The following is a 20,559-nucleotide window of genomic DNA, read 5'->3' as shown; positions in this document are numbered from 1 at the left end:
CTGGATTCATTTACTCTCCAAAGTAGCCCCTCCTAAAAGATGGGTCTATATGATTAAAATATGGCCAGCATTTTATAGTAAGTCTTTACCACTTTACAGTAGCTAGCTTTAGGGCATATTTCAACTCACATTCAAACGAGTCCTTCTATTGACTTTAAGGGGAGATGGATTGAGCCTTTGAACAGCAATCTCCTGGCCCCATGTGTACTTATGTAAATCTGCACTTATTGGATTAGATGATTTCATGGAGTCTCTTCTAGCATAATTTTTAAGTTTCTTTTGAATAAAAATGAGGTAGTTTAATTCTCATTGCAACCTTTGATTTCTCAAATCTGAAATGTCTGTTATGTAGAGCAAAATTTCATTTGGAAAGATTTTTACTGGGACAATTTATAAAATTTCAGTTCTTTATTAAAATAGTACTGCATGAAACAGAAATTTTATTTCGTGTTTGACTCCAGTGCTTATTTATATTTTGTTTTACAAGTGTATAGCAACTGAATAGTCTGAGCACCTATAATAACATTAGATTATCTTTCAATGCCCATAAATACTATCAGTAATGCACAATATTCAGTTTGAAGGTTGTATCAAATTCAAGGAAGAAAGGTGAATGCAGCCTTATGCTTGCTTGACTCTCATTTTGAAATTAATAAGGTGTTTGAGATAGTGCATTTTAGAGCAATAGCTTTTAAAAATAGAGATGCCAATTAATTCTTTATCTGCATGTTGATAGATTTTTAATCTGCTTTAGATATAATAATTAATTCCATTTTATTTCCTTTAAAAGTCAAATTGTATTATGCTGTATTATGCAGCACAAATTGTATACATCATAGACATCATCTCAAGAAAGAGATGATTGCACCTCACATGTCTTACACCTGGGGCCCGACTCTGTGACGTTTAGTGCCCTCAGGTATAATCTGCCATCTAAGACAGCCATATGATGTCATCAATGGATTTTAACTATACAAGCAATTCAGGCAGTGCTAAAGAGAGTTTAACTTTCGGTACAAACCAGAGTGAGCCATTTTCAACAATATATCAAAACCCGGTGTGGATGTGATTCTTTCCGTGAAACCTCTTCCGAGAGTACACTCCCGAAGTACCACGCGGAGAGGCCCCGAGTGCCCTGCAGAAGCCAGCGAAGCCACCCTCTCGGGAGCCCGTCCCATGTGCTTTGCAGCAGACAGCAGTCGTCGCTTGTTGTTTCAGGGGGCCGTCTCCTGACATACTGAGCTGGAGCTCAGAAGCTCCATCTGCGTGAAGCACTGGCAGAGTACAAGCCTAAGCATTGCCCAGCCATTGCCCAGTACTAGCAGGCTACTCGGCGTGGGTTTGACCCACGGTAGCTCACGCTTGGATTACGTCAGGGCATGCTTAGGGAGAACGTGGGCATGTTTGGGAAGAACATCACGGTATCGCGAGGACAGCTGATTTCCCAGCAGCTCCATGGAAACCTGTATTTTCAAAACCATCTGGCTGTACTGAAATGTTCGGTAGATGCAGATTAACCCCGGGAAGTGATGTCAAAGGGGTTTTACTCTTCTACTCCTGTTAGTGCCAGCTGCCTCTGCTTTGTGATGTACTTGCTGTAATATGTCTGTACCGCCCTCCAGTCAGACTGGACCATCGTGGTTGCTGTTCAATATTATTTTCCTTAACATTTCTGCTCCTATAAAAGTTGAAGAAGTTTCATGACAGGCTCTGGTTTTGTTGGTAAGAGGAACTGATTACAGTACTTAATTTTTAAAGACAGAGGGAAGGAAAGAGCACATAGATATTTCTTCTTAAATAAGAAGGGGGCAGAACATGTGATGGGTCCCAGCCAGGTCCTTAATAAAACGAATGATGTCTGTGTTCCCCAGAGGGCTCGTGACGCCACTTTGGAGTTTGCAGTCAGCAAGGAGCAGCTCATGTTGCACACCGCATGACACTGGAATATGACTAATAAACATCAGGAAGTCCCCAACGGCTGCAAATTTGGCAGCTCTGTCTGAATTGGCCCGTCATGATGCTTGTGAACCTTGTGAGCATACTTGGGCCCAGTTTCAAGTGGATAGTAGATCCCTGGGTTTTGATTTAAGGCACCTTGCTGTTTAAAAGAACCTGGCAACTGAAATAATAGAGGTGTTGCCTGTGAAGCCCGAGGTGCACCAGCTAAGCAACAGGGAGCTGAAACTTGTGCAACGCCTACCTGGTTTAAATAAGGCTATTAACATTCCTCACTAGCATTCATATACACACATTCGTATTTAAAATCTAATAAAAATATTCTAACCACATCTGGGAACTAGTATTCTAGGTCGGCACCGCTATTGTAAATTTTCACAGCTAAGTCACTGGCTTCTCAAAAAGAGTTTCTAATGGAAATGTTGATAGGCCATTAGCTAAGTACAGCGGTGAGAATGGCACTGCTATAGTAAGAATGACCATGAGTCAGTTTAACAAATAATAAAATACTAGTAAACAGATGAGGTTTTAAGCCTATTCATTAGGCTCACTTTCTGATGAGTTAAAACAGACTGCTTATTTCTTGTCCATAAACACCCCCAGGCAGTCGAAATCTGTCATGGATAAGGCTGGTGTGACAAAGTTTGTTTAGTTCTAGAATACAGTAGTCAGAAAAATGCAAGAAACCACATATGGTGACATAGTGCCCTTAAGTCTGTAAAGTCAGAGGGAAATTTTCTGGTTAAAAATTCTGATGTGTTATAATAATGTGTGTTATCTTACTAAAAATTAGATATCTGTGGGACCAGTTTAGAACAACGGGACTGTTAAGAATATCAGTACTAAAAAAGTGAAACCATTGTCTGAAATGGTCTCCGGCTGGAGGGTTGCGTGGTGGGAAAATATTTTAACGGGGTTTCCTATTAGCGTGATTGTTCTCGAGATGTAACACCGGTATTGAAATACAGTGGAATGTTCACCATGTGCATCTGTCTAAGAGATGGTAAGTACTTCATGGTGATTTTATTTTTAAAAACCCCTCTTTCTGATTTTTGCTCTGTATCACTATTTATAAATTCATGGGCTAGTACAGTGCATGCTTACATGATGCATTTACGCTAGAGTGGCAAATATGTTACAGACCTGGACAGGCAGATCTGGGGAAGAAGGAGGAAGCCATCAGAGCTTATGACACATACTGAGCCAGCAGCCTGCATGGTAGCCCATGGGATCCAAAGCCAAGCCTACCCGCTGCCAACAGTTCACAGCCCGCAAACCCTGATAATTTCTAACTACTCACACAGGAAAGTATCTGCAGTACTGCTCTGCAAGCAGATAAAATAGAGGCAAAATCTGGCAAAAGTAGGAGGTGAAAAGAAGTTAACTGGCACATTTTTGTTAGTTCCATTCTTCTGTCACTTGCCTATTGGCTGCAGTATATGAACTCATAGCAAACATATTTCATTAATAGGTTTATTTATACAGCAGTGTGTTTAAACCCAGTTTTATATAGAGTGGATTTTTATATAGATAGTGGATTTCTGTGCAACATAACAAATACATGCTATGATTTAGTAGTTGGGGTGTTAATGAATGCTAAGATATTTGCATGTTACAATACTTTAATAGTCCACTACAATGAGATACCTACAATTTTATGTCTAAAGCTTTTTATACTTTTGTATTTTTTCCAGCCCTGTGTTAAATAATTTTTCCTTGAACGGGAATGGCAAAACTCACAGTTGCCTCAGTGGAGATCTTAGGTTAAGTTGTTGCCCACTTTTACCACTTCTTCTTACAAAACCAGTCATTATTGTGGGCTATCTTAAGTACACTTCCATGTCAGGCAAAGTGGAGGTACTTTTAGAGAAGAAGGTCTTCCTCAAAGTGGAGGTCCCCTTTGAGACGATGGAACTGAGGTGTTCCATCATCTTATCTGAATGTCGAGTTTGTAAGTGGTCCTCCTCCACTTCACTTGGTATGGAAATGTACTTAAAATAGCCCAAAACAATGATGGGCTTTGAGTTGCCTCTCGCTCTTTAGATTACAAACACGTCACTCAGATAAGAGGATGAAACTCCTCAGTTCAGCATTATGCAAATGCCACATGTATACTGCAGTTCTGCACTTCTTTGGAGAACACAGAATTTATGCTAAGCATTGTGTGAGTATAACCTGTTGCTGTCCTACAGAAACAAACCTAGACTGCAGAAATTATTCATTCAGATGTTTTGCTACAGCTCTGGCTTTAGTTACATTTGCCTTTGATTTCACTATTCATATAATTCATGGGAGGTTCTACAACTATCTCTGTTAACTAAAATACATATTGAATTTGCACTGTACATATGCTGATGCATCAATGGCATGGCACTTTCACAAGTGTAAATTACGATGTCTTGGCCTAGCTAGCATATAGATAATTTAGTTTTGCTTACTGAGAGCTCCTGCTGAGTGAAATTCTGATCCAACAGAAGTCAATGGGATTTCTGCCTTTAATTTTTATGTGGCCCAGGACTTCCTATCCTGTGTTTCTAAAGGCATAGGGTGGTGCATTTTTAATTTCTTTTTTTCAGAGCTACTATGTTACACTACTTCCTTTTCTCAGACAACTGCCGGTAAGCGGTTCTGGCTTTTGTTGTTTCATTTCTAAGTATTATGGATCGTATGTAGTGAGAAGAAAACCCACTGTTTAAGGTATTGGTTTCTTCTATAAACTCAGGTTTCACCAGTAGTAGGGAAACTTAAGAAATAAGTGTTCCCTGGAATGTATCTAAGATTCCCCTTCTGTGCCGGGACATCCTATTCTCCCTCTGCAAGCATATACTAATGAAACTGCCAAACATTGTCTCTAGCACTTGTCTTCATGGTTTCAGTGTTGTTTTCTAATGTGGAATCTATCTCCCTTTCCAACTCTAAGCAGTTTCAGACTTGCTTACTAGAAAGAGAGAAGAGCAATCCATCAGTGGTGAACATTTGCAGCACTAAGGATGTATCTGAAGTTTGTTTTCACAGTTCCATCATGGCATGAAGTTTCCCTTAATATAGATGTAGTCCTATGGTGTTAACATACTCCAAGAAGAAAAGAATTTAGGAATAAAGTGGAGATTTAAAAGAAATTCTCTCCTGTGCCAGATTCTGCTATGCTTCTCTAAGACAATCTAAGGAGACCCACTGAAATCTAGGGGACTGTTTTCAGAAGAAGAGATAATGTAGCTAAAGCTATCAAACTGTCTGACCTGGGTTTTTGGTAGAAGATCAGGCTGTCTTACTGATGAGCATCTGCTCATCTTCCAAACGCACAGTGCACTGTCGCTTTGTAGGTCCTGAGTACCCTCTTCTCCAAATAGCTGGCAAAAGATGACTGGCCATCTCAGTATGGTCATCAGGGCAGTAGCTCTGTCCCTCACTCCAGAAAAGGTACCAGACCTTTTCAGGCCTCCTGATCTCACCAAAGCTTCTGCCAGAAATATTCCTCCTGCATCCTGGGGCCTGGTTGTCGTGGTTTAACCCCAGCTGGCAACTAAGCCCCACGCAGCCGCTCACTCACCTCCCTCACAGTGGGATGGGGGGTGAATCAGAAGGGTAAAAGTGAAAAAACTCGGGGGCTGAGATAGAGACAGTTTAATAGGTAAAGCAAAAGCTGCACGTGCAAGCAAAGCAAAACAAAACAAGGGATTCATTGAGCACTTCCCATGGGCAGGCAGGTGTTCAGCCATCTCCAGGAAAGCAGGGCTCCATCACACATAACGGTGACCTGGGAAGAAAACCACCATCACTCCGAACGTCCCCCCTTCCCTCTTCTTCCCCCAGGTGTACATGCTGAGCATGACCTCATATGGCATGGAATATCCCTTTGGTCAGTCGGGGTCAGCTGTCCCAGCTGTGTCCCCTCCCAGCTTCTTGTGCCCCCCCCCAGCCTCCTCGCTGGTGGGGTGGGGCGAGAAGCAGAAAAGCCCTTGGCTCTGGGTAAGCACTGCTCAGCAGTAACGAAAACATTTCAGCATTACCAACACTGCTTCCAGCACAAATCCAGAACACAGCCCCATACTAGCTACTGTGAAGAAAATTACTCTATCCCAGCCAAACCCAGTGCAAAATCTGAGTTTAAATTATGCTGAAGACAATCTTCCAGTTAACCAAGGCAAACAGGTACCTTGTCAGTCAGGCTGAGGAGCCAATTCTCACCAGCTCCTTAAGTCTCTCATGCACTATTGACTATATAAGCTGTGTTGACCTTTTGAGCTTCTTCAGTAAGTTGGTAGTCCTTTGAAAAACTATCAAACAAACAAACCCTAGTCATAAATTAACCCAGGGCAATCATATTTTTACTCCCACTATTTTGTTTAATCGTCTACCCTCTTTCCTCCACAATTCCAACAGAAATACAAGACGAATGGAGCCAAGTGTCCTCAGTTTTGTGAGGCCTCTCTTATATATGGACAGTTTCTCATTTTACGAGCTATGCCATTGGTCTCCACTCAGGAAAGGTAGGTAGGTACCTCAAAGGAGGTATGTGAGAAGAATAAGGAAGAGGCCTTTTATAATTTGTGGTGTTTTCTTTAATTATATGCTTTCAGCAGAAATGGAGATCTATCATAGGAGCAATCTACCTCTCTCAACACTGAAGTGTACTGCAGCATGTGGCTCAAGCCATGAAGTGCTGGCTGGCTCATCTATGTAAATTACAATTTTTTTAGCTTTGTGATTTGTTAAATCAGTTAATACATATTTATACAAGGCTACAGTCACTACTTGTAGCAAAAAGGTACATGACTGTGTTAATCCATTTTGCTTGCTAACATGATGATAGTTTATTTATTTTAACAGAGCTGCGGTGCTTACATCACAAATGGTCCTTGTTTTCTTCTACCTTAAGTGCAGTCCCATCCAATGTATTTATACTAGTAGTTAATGGCAATTGTAACAGCAAGGAAGCATGGAAGGCCATGACACTTCAAGAAGAATACAGAACAGAAGATAATTCTGCAATTGGGAAGAGGGGGGATCCGGCTTATTCTGTAACTCTGAAAATTAGAAAAATAACCTAAAAATTTGAGAACAAAAGTTCCTACTTATTATACTTCCCATACTTTAGGTGCAGGATGTACCACAAAGTCAATATGGTTTGACAGGAGGCACAGGTTCTGTTCCAGCTACTGGTACTGAGGAATTGTTTCATCCTGGGGAAGTACTTAGACTAGTCTACGTTTGTCTTCCTACACCCTTAAAATTGAAGCTCTCAGGAAGGTTCTTTCCTTTCCATCAGATGGTTGTGTAACACCCAATATGACAGAACCCCACCCTGGACCGATAGGCATTTTATTTCCCAAAGCAAGAATAAATCTGGAAGTCTCTATTGTTTTCCCATAGCAGTGTTAATTTGAGTTGTATAAATCTCTGTGATACACGTGAAGCTTTGATATGGAAGCTAGGGAAAGACAGCATCATGTTTAGTGTCCCTTTAGCTGCCTCTGCAGGATCATCCCATTATCCCTGTGGAGACTTTACTTGCCTACCTCTGCTTCTTCTTTAAAAATCTTTCCTCAGGACTCATGTAATATGTCGCATTGTTCTAATTGATGGGGGCTGACAGGATTCTTTTCAGAGCTTGTCAGTGCTTCTCTTTAATTAGCCAGAAAGACCACTGCTGAGTGACAGCAGCGTATTCTTCCCACAAGCTCCCCAACCCCAGCTACTACAGGGCACGTCAGATGGGACATGGGGGTAGCAATCAATTTCTGGTTTCCAGAATAACATTGTCAGATGATAACCACCATGACGTCATGAAGCCAGTATTACAGTTGACGGGAGGTTTTCTTAAATTAGAGACTTCCAATGCTGCAAACTTACCCTCCTCTTACAGTAATTTTAGCATAACTATAATCAACATATAGAATGAAAAAACCACGAAACCTGTAGATGTTTGAAAGATTCCTTTCTTTTACATATCTGTGGTTCTCTTCTTCCTCTTTTCTTGACTTTTGTCATGTGTGTTTTTTCATATATTTAGTATTTATAACTAACTTGCCCAAGCACTAGGGCAAATAGTAGCTTATGATTCCTGTGGAGGTGGAAGAAGTCTCACTGACAACATTCACCACTAGCTTCTTCTGTAGACAGAGGATTTGTTTACAGCATTATAATACGAGGTACCTGGGTCACCAAATCCCTGGACCTCTGCAAGGTCTGTCAAACTCAGACTTCGTACGGTTCCCTGAAAAGAATCACTCATGCTTTATTTCCTTGTTTTCTGTAAAATAGTGCTAGAAATATTTATACACATTACAAGGAGTGAACTTTACATCACTGGTGTATGACTAAATGCCAGGAAAATCTCAAAAACTGTTAAGTATTCTTTTAATAAAATGCAGCTTCTACATTATGACAATACTAATGGAATTATTTTACAATGTGAGTGGAAGATGCCAGAATTAAAACTAAAAAAATCCAGAGAAACACAACAGAAAATGAATTGGCAGTTCTCAAGAGACTAAATTAAGGCACAAAGAATGATGCCTTAATCTTAAATGGAATTCTACTAAATGTGAAGTATTATTAAGCTATCTATTAATCTTACTAAACTGCCTGAAAATTCTAATTTAACTGTAAATATTTATATAATTTAGAGAATTAAATATAACATGGACAATAAATCTCTCAGGCATTTGTGTACAAACTACGATGTGGTATTTGCCATACAAATATGACACACATTGAGTCACTTCAAACAACATGATCACAAGGGGAAAAAATACAGGCCAGTGTCAACACCTTGTTATCTCAACATTGTAAATGTCGCCAAACTCAGCTGTTGCAAGCTGCTCCTTCCATGGCATTTCTTGCAGATAATAATACAGGCTGCAACTACTACAGAATCTGAGAAGAATTCAGACCAAGAACTCTCTCCCGCTGAAGAGTTCATTTAAGTCTGTTCTTTAGGCCTGCTTCTCCATCATTAAAATCTGTAAGAATTTTAATTGCCAAGTACTTCCCAGAATTAAAAGTACAAAGATTATTTTTCCTTACTCTAATTTTCATCAAAATATTAGTGACATTAGAGAAAAAAACCCACCACATTTCTACTTACACAGGCTGAGAAAATTCTTTTTGTGGTTCTCTTTTTCTGATGGAGGAAATCTACCTCCTCTATAGGGAACTAGCAGTGCTCATCCTTCCTGGCTGTCACTTGGCTGTACGTCAGGGCAATATTGCTTTGCTTTTCCAGATTGTTCCACTTGAGAATAATTGCTGAAACGAACCCCGACTCAAACCTTTCTGGAAGTACCTCTCCCTTCTAGAAATCCTGCTTCACGTTATGATTCATTTACAGCAGTGTGCATGATACCAAACAGGACAAGTAAGAAAGTTCCTGGATACCTGAGCAAACTACCTACCTACTTCACTTGCCCTCTGTTAATCTTTTCCTCCTGAAACTCTTTCATCATGACAAAACATTTTCTAAACTTTCAAATAGGTGAAAGCAAATCTGATACAAGAACATTCCTGCTTTTCTCCTGGCACTCTGATATAGATGCCATTGCCATTCATCTTCAGAAGTGAAGGTACCAGGAAGGAATGTGGGAAAACGTCTCTGCCACATCACCCAGAACCTGGCAGACCAAAGAAAGGGCTCCAGCGCTGGCGCCCCTCCTCTTTACCAATTCATCAAAGTCAATTCATCTCTCACTTTGCATATCTAACTGTGTATTTACAGAACTGACATAGCATCTCCTCTTGCTGCCAACTATGGTAATACCATGCCTTAACTACTAAACTGTTAGCGTAAAGACATGACACCACATATCTGAGCGTCATAACTGTGGTTTATACTACCTAAGATATGGAAATATTTATTTATTAATCTCCCCCCCCCCCCCCCGTAGGTAATATTAAACTCCATCCATCATATAGTTAAGTTATTTTCAAAGTTGTTGCCTGTTTGCAAAACCAAAACCTAAGGAAAATTGATACGCTTTTAAAAAAAAATAATTAACAGGATACATGATGGTGAGGACTACTATAAGGATTTTACTACTTGTTTGCAAAGGTTGAGTAAATTGCCTGTATATTATGCAGCCTTCACAAGCTCTGAGCAGTAAAACTGTTATTACACTTTGCACACTATGTACCTCTAATACCCAATCTGAAGTTCATTTATCAACAACCACTCCTGTGTAAACAATCCACAGAGAAACCTGACTTTTTTCACTTGTTATTGATGATCTTTCAAAACTCAGAAATTGCCTCCTCTTCAATTTCCTACCACTGAATTCTTAGGTAATCACCTCATCAATAGTTCTCAGCAAAAATAATTGTTTCCAGAGCAAAACTCCCCCCAGATTTTAGGCCCTTTAAATTGGTCCCTCTCTGTGCCTCAAAAGTGTGAATAATAAAAATATATATATTAAAAAAAGCTCAGAATGTGTATATGCTTTTATTGAGTCAGAAGTGGAGAAAAGTTTTCCCAGAACAGGATATGGGGCAGGGAAAATGAAACACAGACTGCCACTTTTTAGGATATGTATATTTTTTTCTTTTGACATCAAGTTCAATCTTCAGTCTCATTTACACAGCAGTACAGGTCATTCAAATGCTAATAAGGTACTCACATTCACAGCCAATCCCAAGTGTAGTCGACTAAAGCAAAAGGTGAAGAGGAAGTGAACTTTGTATGTCTTTTAATGAGGAGGTGTACCATAGGGCAAGGAGTGGAGATTTACATTAACTGCTTTATCCTCACCTGTGGTCCACATCCCCTGTGTCCCTTTCCTTCACCCTCTCTTTTTCACTGTAATAGCAAAGATGCTCTGAAACCAGAGCTGAAGTAACCACTTGTAGGTCTCAGAACAACTTAGGAGCTGTGGCAAAACCTACACCATTTGGTTTTAAAAAAACGTAAAGTATTTGTTACTATGATGAGAAGAATATAACGGGAGGAGGTGAGGAAGGATAAAGGTTCAAGAGAGCGCATTTACCTTGATGACCCTCTGCCTTCTGTTTTAACCTACTCAGGACTGCTTTGGAGGCTGTTGTCAGAAGTGCCCTCTTCCTGTCCCAGAACCGCTGTTGCCCAACTGCAAACTAATGGAGAGAAAGATGTGCACGCACCATTGCATCAATATTCAGTCACACATAGCAATCTGTCTGATGAGCTCTTCTCCCCCAAAAATGGAACTGAGAAGGCATGTAATCTCTACTTATCTGAATTGGGAAAATCAGCTGACTGCTGCCCAGGTAGCTCTCATAGCTTTTGATGTATCAACATTGTTCAGCTAGCTGAAACAAGGCTATATGGCCTTAAAAGTTTCACATTAACATCTCATCTTGCTTCTAAGTCGGAGCTGGTGGTTTCAGAAAGTACATCAAATGATTAGCTGCTTCTCTGCTGAAAGTCTGTTCCATCATATATGCAGTCCGGTGTAATTGCAGTAATAATGTCCACATGAAAACTACAGATATGCATCAAGGTATGTTCCAGTTAATACTGAAACTGAAGTGCTTCTTTCTATTGACTTCAACCGGTGGATGACCATGCCAGAGGAAATTATATTAGTAATTTCTTTTGTGCGGTTTACACAGGGCTAGCTGGTAAGATCTCTGAGGAAGAGACCGTGCCTGCCTCTGCGCTTACAGAGTGCAATAAGACCTCCAAGCAGAATGTATAAATTATGAGTAAACGTTAATAAGTAACCAAATGTAAACATAATAAGTACATTAATAACTAATAATATATTACATAAACAGGCTAGACCCATTGGAAGAATGCAGAAGCAATAACATTAATGATTCTTTCACAGTACGTTTATTATTTCACAGCCAGAATGGAACAAACTTACCTCTTGCTGGATGTCTTAAGATTTCAGTGCATAAAGAATGATTTAATAAGGACTTTGCCCTCAGGATTAACTCACAGCCACGTACAAAACAGATCTCTACAACCGCTGTTTAAATGTCATTAAAGTAACCTAAACAGTTTATTTCTAATCATTATCGCTGAGATTCAGGATGAGGTCCTTACAGAAACTAACACCTGAAGAGTGTGGTCAGGAATATCCCAACACAAGACAACATTGCAATACTTCTGAAAATGCAGGATAAATGTCCCTAAATGCTATGCCCGGCTTTCTGCCTATTACCATACTTAGAGTGCTGCAACTAAACTAGCAGCTTAAATCTATATATACTTTTGGAGCTGTAATTTACAAGTTCAGAAATGTCTAAAGTCTTTGAATAGAACATTTTAACAGGAGAAAGGAACTTGTACTTTGAAATAAAACAGGTTTTCTGAAAACACTCTTTGACATAATTTTTTGGAATCTCTGCTTTTCATTTTATAGTTTTTCTGTGTTTCCTTCCTCTATTGCACACCACCTGCAAATAAATGAGTGAAATTGCCTGAGCTTCATTTAATCTTATACTACTAGGAGAATCGAATTCAATTGTGCTTCTGGAAGAAACAAAGTTATTTTTAGTGTAATGGTAATATATAATGTCATTTGTAGCGTCATTTGGCAATGACGTTTTTACTTCTATAAAAGATGTGAAAGAGTTCATGGCCAACTATTCTTTACTAAATATATGTTATTATATTATAATGCAATGTAGCATGAATCTGTATTTGAGTTTATTGCGTAATGAGCTCTATCCTGCTGACAACGACATTGATGAATGCTTTGCCATTGGTTTCACTGGAAACCTCAACATGCCTGATAGTTGACTAATAAACACAAATACTCTCTTACACAGACCATTTCTGATCAGTGACAGTAAAATGATTATATCATGCCTTTGGTTTATGCTACCTATATATGTAACCAAAAACTATTTTCAAAATGCTGGTGTTTATGTCTTACAGAACTTGAGGATGCTTTAAAGAGATTAACAGAAATAGTATGGTGGCCATCTCAAAGTTATTCTGTTGAAGAATGTTGTAAACAGATATAGATAAGCAGCGAGAAGTCTTAAAAGATGGCTGAAATTCCTAGAAGTAATCAGAAAGTGAGGAAACTACATTTAACATGAAACTGATTAAAAAGCAAATAGAAGGTAATTACACTAAGCAGCAGAACGAATGTTTAATGAAACAGATTAAAATGTTCACTTTTTTATAAATCATCCAAGGATTGCTCTTTATTTTATTTGTGATGAAATGAAACCTGAAACAAGGTTCTACGGCCAGAATAAACATGGATGGATGTGGGGCACACCCTCAGCCCTCCCCCAGTGCCAGAGGCTCTGGAGGTGAGGTAACGCCAGCCCTGACGTATCTCCCACCTCCCCAACAACCTGACCCAATGTTGTCTCTGAACAGGTCTAAGAGTGACTTTCAGGCTACATCTGCACTACGAAATGGTCTGGAGATTGCTCCTCTGCCCTGAGGCCATCTGCCAGAGCAGTGTTTCTGTAAGGCTAAAACCCTCATTATCAACTCTCTTATTCTCCAGCAAGGACGGCTGGACCAGAGAAAGCACCAGGAATGGTCCTTGGCCCATAGCACACCCTGAACTGCACCACGGCATTTTTGCAGGAGAACACAAACTGGGGAGAGCAAAACCGTGCCAAGAAGTAAGCTAACAGATCTGTGTGCTAGCCCTGATCAGTGCAGACATAGTTTTTGCATCCCACAGTGACAGGGAACACACGGTTCATCAAAAAAAAAAAGTATGGCCCAGCATTTCCTCTGCGTAGGCTCCATATATTACTTAAATGAAACTTCATGAAACTTCCACGAAACATGAAGGAATGGTATCTTGCTGGAAGCAGAGTGGGTCTCTCCCAGGAAGGAAAAAAAGATCCTAGTATAATTGCAGGATGCAAATTAAATTACCAAGCACACCTCACTCTGCCGGCACAGCTAGCCGAAAAATGCGGGTTTTCCTCTGCACTTAGCCAGCTTCATTTCCAGCAAGCTTTAAAGACAAAACTTGCACTAATTTCAGGGGGGCTTTTCCCTGTGTGTGGGATGCAGAACAGAGCCCTCTCCTGGTAAGCACTGAAGATAATTGAGGACACCCCTGGCACCGTATTTGGCACTGTCCGCAGCACATATCTATGTGATGAAGTATTGAATGTAGGCACTCAAAATAAAATATTAGAAAAGCTCAGCTATTTGGAGCCATGGAACCTTATGATTGAGGTCAGATTTGTTTGGATTAAAAAAATATATGGAAATCTAAATAACACTCAAATGATGGCATACTTGAAAACTGAAACCAAAAAATAGGTTATATAACATACTTAAAGGCACAGTTGGCACTTCAAGATCACAATGACTAGCCAGTTGTAACCTGCTTTTGAACCCACAGCTGAACCCTGCATGTCGAATTACTGAAAAGGGTGGGTCACCTTCTTTTTAAACCTGAAATCTGATAACCAGGGCAAAAGAACCCCCATTCATTCTTTCTTTTTATGACTATAAAGCCATGAAGCATCAATAATAACCTTAAGTATACAGATCAACAAACTTTGCCTAATTAACACACTTTTGGATTTCATACTTGAACCTGAAAATAAGAAACCATATTTCAAAGCCCTGCTTTTGTAAAACAAAATTTACATTAGGTACCTAAGCTGGATGCGGCACATGGTAGGCACTTCAATAAATCATACTAATGACACATTGCCAAAATAGTGGCTGTCTGTCATTAGATTTTCTCAGAATAACTAAGTATAATCCCTTTGCTTAAACAACAACAACAACAAAACCTTTTTGTCACTGACATGCAATGTAAAAGTATATTGATTTCATTTCAAAATTATTTGTAAAGATTCTAAAGCCCCTATTGTTAGTAGTAACATATGCAAACATGATTATCTGGAACCATACTACTTATGGCTGTAATCTCATTAGATTTCACAAGGTAAGTAGGGTTGGGTCTATAGTATTTGCATGGAAGACCTCCAAGGAAATTCCAAGTTACTTTTCGAACTGGTATTTGTGCAGGGCAACATTCTTCTGCTGACTCAGTACTGAACCAGCATAAAGTATACGATCACAAGTGTTGTCTTTATATAAGAGGTAAAACCAAGGATACCGAGCACTTGCGGTCATTAAACACCCTATGGCAGTTTTTGCAAGTGTAGGAGTGCCTGGCCAAATACCAATCTAGATAATTACATCCTGCCTACTTACATTCCCCTGTTGCTTTAAATGGATAAGGTATTATTCTTCTATTCTTGTGTAAAAGTGGATCCTACAGCCCTTCCTTGGGCTCTGTTAGGACTATTTCTAGCATGACCTTCTCCATGCGGGGCTCTATATGGTCACACAAAGTCATTTATATGACTCAGTATATTGTACTAGATTTTGGATTTGCCACCTTCTGAAGTCACTTCCCCTGAGCTCACTGGAATTTGCTTCAGCCCAAAGACACCGATGTAACCAAAGTCATCATTTACTTCCTACCTGTGAAAGTCATATTTACAATAAATCACTGTGAAAAATTTGTGTTTGGTTACGAGATCAGTTTCTGTAGGACTTCCTTCTGTACACGTGACCCAGGCCAAACGCTCATTAGTTCTGTGCATGACCCTGCCCACTCTCACCAAAATCAACAGCAAAATAGCAACGTGGTTCAATGACAGCAAGGCCAGGCCCCTTAATGGCAGACTTGCCCTGGGTCCATATCATGTAACAGCAGTGCGATTCTCCCATCCCTCCTCAATTTGAAATGTTACATCGAACAAAGATCATACATAACCTTTTCAAGTCAGCTGTATCTTACATTTTAAGAGAGGGTGTAACAGATGGTTAAACGCTTGCTTTAAAGTGGTATGTCTATTAAAACAACCCATGTTACTAAGGGACTGTTCCCCAGAACTGGAATTTGCTTCACTGAAGTAAAGTGGAAGGAAACCAGACTTCAGAAAACCTTCATTATCGTGTTCGAGTACCTCATGTTAGACCACTGCCGGTCACAAAAGTCCTCTCAAAAGGAAGGAGTTGTTAGCACATTTCCCTACAGAAGAAGCCCGTTACCAAGACGGGTGCTGGCGTTAAGTCATGACAGTTACTCTACGGCAGGGTTGTCAATCACAATTATTTCCTGCAAATCTCAGTTCCCCCCCCTGCCAGTTACTCTCTAAACTCTCAGTTTCAAAATTCACTTCATATTTCTGGCTTGTCCTACACTATGTCAATTTGAAGGCTGGCTTTCGGGGGCTTTTTTAGTTTAAATGTTTTTCTAGCTGTATTTGTGTAGGTCAAAAGAGTTTTCCAAGTCTGTTCTCTTTCGGAGTGGCGACTCTCCCAAGACAGCAAATACAGGGTTTTTATAGACTTGTTTTCATGAAGATTTAGCCATCTGAAGTCTGAAATTATTTAGGAGAAAGATGACCATGTTAGTACAATTTGTTGAATGCAAATTATGAAATTCCAAGGCAGACAGCTTGAGCAAACTTACGCTTCAAATAGCATCACTGGATGCAAAGTAAGCAAACAGAAGGCAGGTAGGAAAGAATCGTCAAATATCCATACTTTGTTTTCCTCATTTCATGTGACTTGCTGACCTCAAAAGCTTCTGACATTCAGTACTTCTGAAAACCAAGACTCTTCTCTCACATCCCTCTCCAGCTATGAGGCCTAACTTTTGCCTCCTCTTTTGAACTTCTGACTTACACCCTTTGGAGAGTGAAGTTAACTTGCTGGAAGGAGGGTGATGCAGCTGGTTGAACAAGGCCCACCCAATCCACTCAGTGAAATAATACTCAGGAGATAACACAAGGTGAAGGGTAAGAGTATGAAACGTGACTAAGCAACGACGGATTTTCTTCCGCTTCCCCACGCTAGGTAGCAAAGAGGACCAAACGCAGCTGCTGAATATCCAGCAGAAAGGAGCGTTCGGTTTCGAAGCGGGAAAGGACTTTGTCTCCATCCCCGCTGACCAGCTGGAGAGGAAGGAGACAAACGCATCCTACCAAAGGGTACAGCAGCAGGTCCCGTCGTCGTGCAGCGCCTGATCATTCATATGCTCCCAACCTTCCCCAAAAGCCAGGGTTCCCTTACAGTGTCGGCTGACTGTAGAAGAAACGAAAGGAAGAAGTGAAGCGCGGACCTCGGTACCCGTACTCGAGTGGCTTAGCGCCAGTCACCCGCGGGCCGCCCGCCCCGCGCCCTTCGGGGCCCTCTCCTCCTTCGCTCCCACCACTCCCGGCTGCAGCTGCCGGGGGTAGCGAGGGTGAAGGCTCCAGGCCTCGGGCCGCGAGGCCGGGGACAGCGGGACGGGCGGCGGGCGGGCAGGGACGCTTCGGAGCACCGGACGGCCGAGCCCGCCGGGGGGCCGCGGGCGGGCCGTGCCCGCCGCGCTCTGCCGGGGGCCGGCGCGGCGGCAGCGCAGGCGTGCTGAGCGGGGGGGCCCGGCCCGGCCCGGCCCGGCCCGGGGAGACGGCGGCGGGGGCAGCCCGGCCCGCGGCGAGCAGGGGCCGGCACAGGGCGCAGCCCCGGCGGCACCTCCCGGCACAAGTGCCAAGCGGCGGCCCGGGGCCGCGCTGGCTCCTGCGCGCCTCGCCCCTTGCCTGCCCGCTCCCGGGACGACCTTTTTGGGAGGGAGGGGGTTACCTTTTCTTAGCAAAGTCCCGTCCCTTGCCAGGGCAACTTTCTACGTGCCTGTGCCTGAGAGGCAACTAGTTGCACTCGCTGAAGTGCGAGGAGTGTTGGGCTTCTCCCGTACCAGCCTCCTCCTCCATCTACCCCCCCCACCCCCCGCCCCGAGTCTCCCCTCCCGTTTTGCTCCGAGTTGCGCTTTATTTGTGTGTGGAGAAAGGGGGGCGGCGGGGGGGGGGGGGACACGACTTGTTGAGGGGATGTGCTGTTTTTGCCAGAGGAACAGTGCGAAAGGGGAACCTCGGCTCGCAGAAGGGACGAGAATAAATAAATAAGGAGCAGCCCTAAAATAAAGGTAGCGGCATATCCCGGCAGCGAGAAGGTGAGTGTCTCTGACTTCCCCGTCCCCGAGTCTCCCTCCCGCCCCTTCTGCTCAGAGGTGGAGGAAACCGGTTCCCTGTCGCATGTGCATGTGTCCGTGGAGATGGGTGTGTGTGCGTGCGCTTCTCTTTAGGGTGCATTTAGCACTGTTTTCCTGTTGGGCGGGTGACAAAAAGAAGTTGCTGCAGAACAGACGTGATGGGAAGGAGCAGCGGGGCCGTCCACCGCGGGGCACAGACGGGCTTTCGCCCCCGGCCCCGCGCGAGTTTAGCTGCAAAAAAAAGTGGTCTCCGGCGGGGACGCGGTGACTTTTTGCGCGCCTCTGCCCAGGTGACAGTCCCTGCCGTTTTGCCCTCAGCCCTGGCCGTTACCGTGGCTGCTGGGGTAAGCCCCGGCACGGCTGCCATCGCATTGTTCCCCGCTTGCGCCTCCCGCCCACCCCCGTAGCGGCGGAAACGGGGGGCCCGGGCTGCGCCCCGCGAGCAGCCGGGGCGATGCCGGCCCCAGGGCTCTGCCGGCCGCCGGGTCGCCCTGCTGACCCACCGCGCCTGTGAGGGCCGGGGCCGTGGCCGGGGCAGGAGCCGGGGCCGGGGCCGGGGCCGGAGCCGGGGCCGGCTCGACCGCAGGCTGGGAGGAAGCAAGTTTTCTGGCGGCGGAGAGGCGGCCTCCGGCCAGAGCGGCATCAAAACCCGCAAGGACTGCGGCGAGCCCCTTCCCGAAAGGGGCAGCGCGGGGGCCGAGGCAGCTCGGCCGGGACCCGCAGGCACAGACGGCGGCGGCGGCGGCAGCGGAGGTCGGTTCCGCCGCCCGCCCTCCGGCCCCGCTCTGCCCCAGCCGCCGGCAGCGCTCGGGGGTCTCCCCGGCCTTCCTTCCTTCCTTCTTCCTTCCTTCCTTTCTCCGGGCGGAGCGCCGCCGGCGTGCAGCCTTCGGGGTGCCGGCGGATGGGGCAGGCTGCCTGCCGGCCGGCAGCCGCCGCCGGTGGGGCTTCTGCAGCCGCTTTTCCCGCTGCCCGAGGGGAGCGGGGACAGAGCCGGCCGTTGTTTTCCTTCCTCGGCGTTTCCTCTCCCTGAGGGACCCCTCTTGCCTTCCCCCTCCCCCGCCCCGGCTTGTTTTTCTTGTGGTTTAAAGACAAACCGGTGCGTTTTCGGGCTGTCCCACCTCGCCCCCGCCCCCGGCGCGGGTCCCCGCTGCGCCGGAGGACGCAGGCACAGGAAAGCCCCGGCGCGGGGGTCCCGCCGCCCTTTCCGCCGCCGGTGCGGGGTCCCGTGTTTTGGTTTGAAGGCGTTTCCACGTGGGAAGCCTCTCCGCGACTGCGTGTGTGTGTGTGCGCGCGTACGTGTGTGCGTACTTGATCCGCGAGGAGGTAACAGGATTCTCCGTGTTCAAACCCAGCGGGCTGTTGGCCATTAATTCGCCTCCCGGGCTGTCATTACAGACACTTCCAAAATCCGATACCCGCGGAAAACCGCCGGCTGGGTTTCCCAGGGCTCCGGCGGCGGTTCTCCCCGAGCCGTGCCCGGGCGGCGTGGGGGGGTGGCCCGGGGCCGCCGCCCGGCACTCACCCGCGGGGGAGCAGCCCCACGGCGCCTGCCGCCGAGCAGCCGGAGCGGGATCCCACGGCCGCGCCGCTGCCAATCGGTAATTGGCATCTAAAGTTTCATTTACGTTTATGAAGCTGCCGCTAAGGGCCAAGTGGGTACGGTGCTGCCTTCCCGTTATCCCGCGGGCAGGATTTAAAGCGGAGCCCACGGAGGTACGCGTTTGCCTCGCGAGTGGCGGTGTGAAATAGCCGGCGTTTCCAGAAGTCCTGGGAGGGACGCTGTACCAGACGAGGGAGCGCCTCGGCCGGTTCGAGTTTAAGCATGAAGTCATGCTAGAACAGTAAGAAACCAGTATTTTCAGTTTTCTGAGCTTTGTTTTACGTGTTTCCCTTGCTGAGACTAGAAAGTCTGTCCAGGATAAACTAATCGACAGTTTCGAGTGAAGCGTACAAAGCAAGCGTCTTTTCTGTAGGGTAAATGTTTTGGGGGGTCTGACCTCAGTGTTTGTTTGTTACTTGAAGAGCGTTCTTTGCCTTAAAGCTCAAGTTATATCATTGTTTCACTTCCTTAACGCTCAAAAGAGAAGTTTCGTGAAATTACTGTGGGTTTGACTTTTTCTCCTAGTATTTCTGAAAATGCTGCCGAATAACGCATGTTTGCGTACCTACAATATGTATCATACTGTAAAGTGGAAATACAGATTGACATTTCTCTCTCTTCCCCGTGAGTCTTCCTGTATGTTTGACATCTAGCATTAGCCGGGCTACGTCCAAAACAGCTCTTACTGCTTTCTGTTGAAAATTCTGATATTTATGTTACCGAATGTTCTTCAGTCAAATTTAATAAAAATGAAAGAGGAGTATGTTGACTAATCTTGTATGTATCTTTGTTCAGATAATTCATATGCACTTTTAAGTTGTTGTGTGTATGTGGTTGTACTGCTAATAAATTTAGTTGAAGGTTACCCTTGCTGGATTTGTATTTATTAATGGCTTCACAGCACTTTGCAATAGAAATTTATTCTGCTGTATGGATAACGCCAGTGGAATAGATCAATTCTAAACAGGGAATTTAATGAGTAGGAGTCTGGTGGGTTCCCAGTTAGTTGCGGTTCCCAGTTAAAATGTTTCAAACAAG

General features: G+C 44.0%; 1 protein-coding gene across 12 annotated transcripts in view; it reads left to right on the top strand.

The window, feature by feature from the left end:
• Positions 1-17,293: 17,293 nt before the first annotated feature.
• The window catches only part of EYA4 (EYA transcriptional coactivator and phosphatase 4), a 159,812-nt gene continuing 156,546 nt past the window's right edge, over positions 17,294-20,559 (top strand). For 2 of the 12 annotated variants that reach the window (XM_069787289.1, XM_069787285.1), the window contains exon 1: positions 17,305-17,882. The gene's annotated coding sequence lies outside the window, so the exon portion shown is untranslated. Of the gene's footprint in view, positions 17,883-18,611; positions 19,763-20,559 lie in introns of those variants that run through there. The other 10 variants (XM_069787288.1, XM_069787287.1, XM_069787293.1 and 7 more) reach the window with 9 other exon arrangements.

This window comes from Haliaeetus albicilla, chromosome 7 (genome assembly GCF_947461875.1).
Source record: "Haliaeetus albicilla chromosome 7, bHalAlb1.1, whole genome shotgun sequence".
NCBI classification, from domain to species: Eukaryota; Metazoa; Chordata; class Aves; order Accipitriformes; family Accipitridae; genus Haliaeetus; species Haliaeetus albicilla.
The sequence above is the reverse complement of the archived record's forward strand: the minus strand, read 5'-3'. Positions and strand labels throughout refer to the sequence as shown.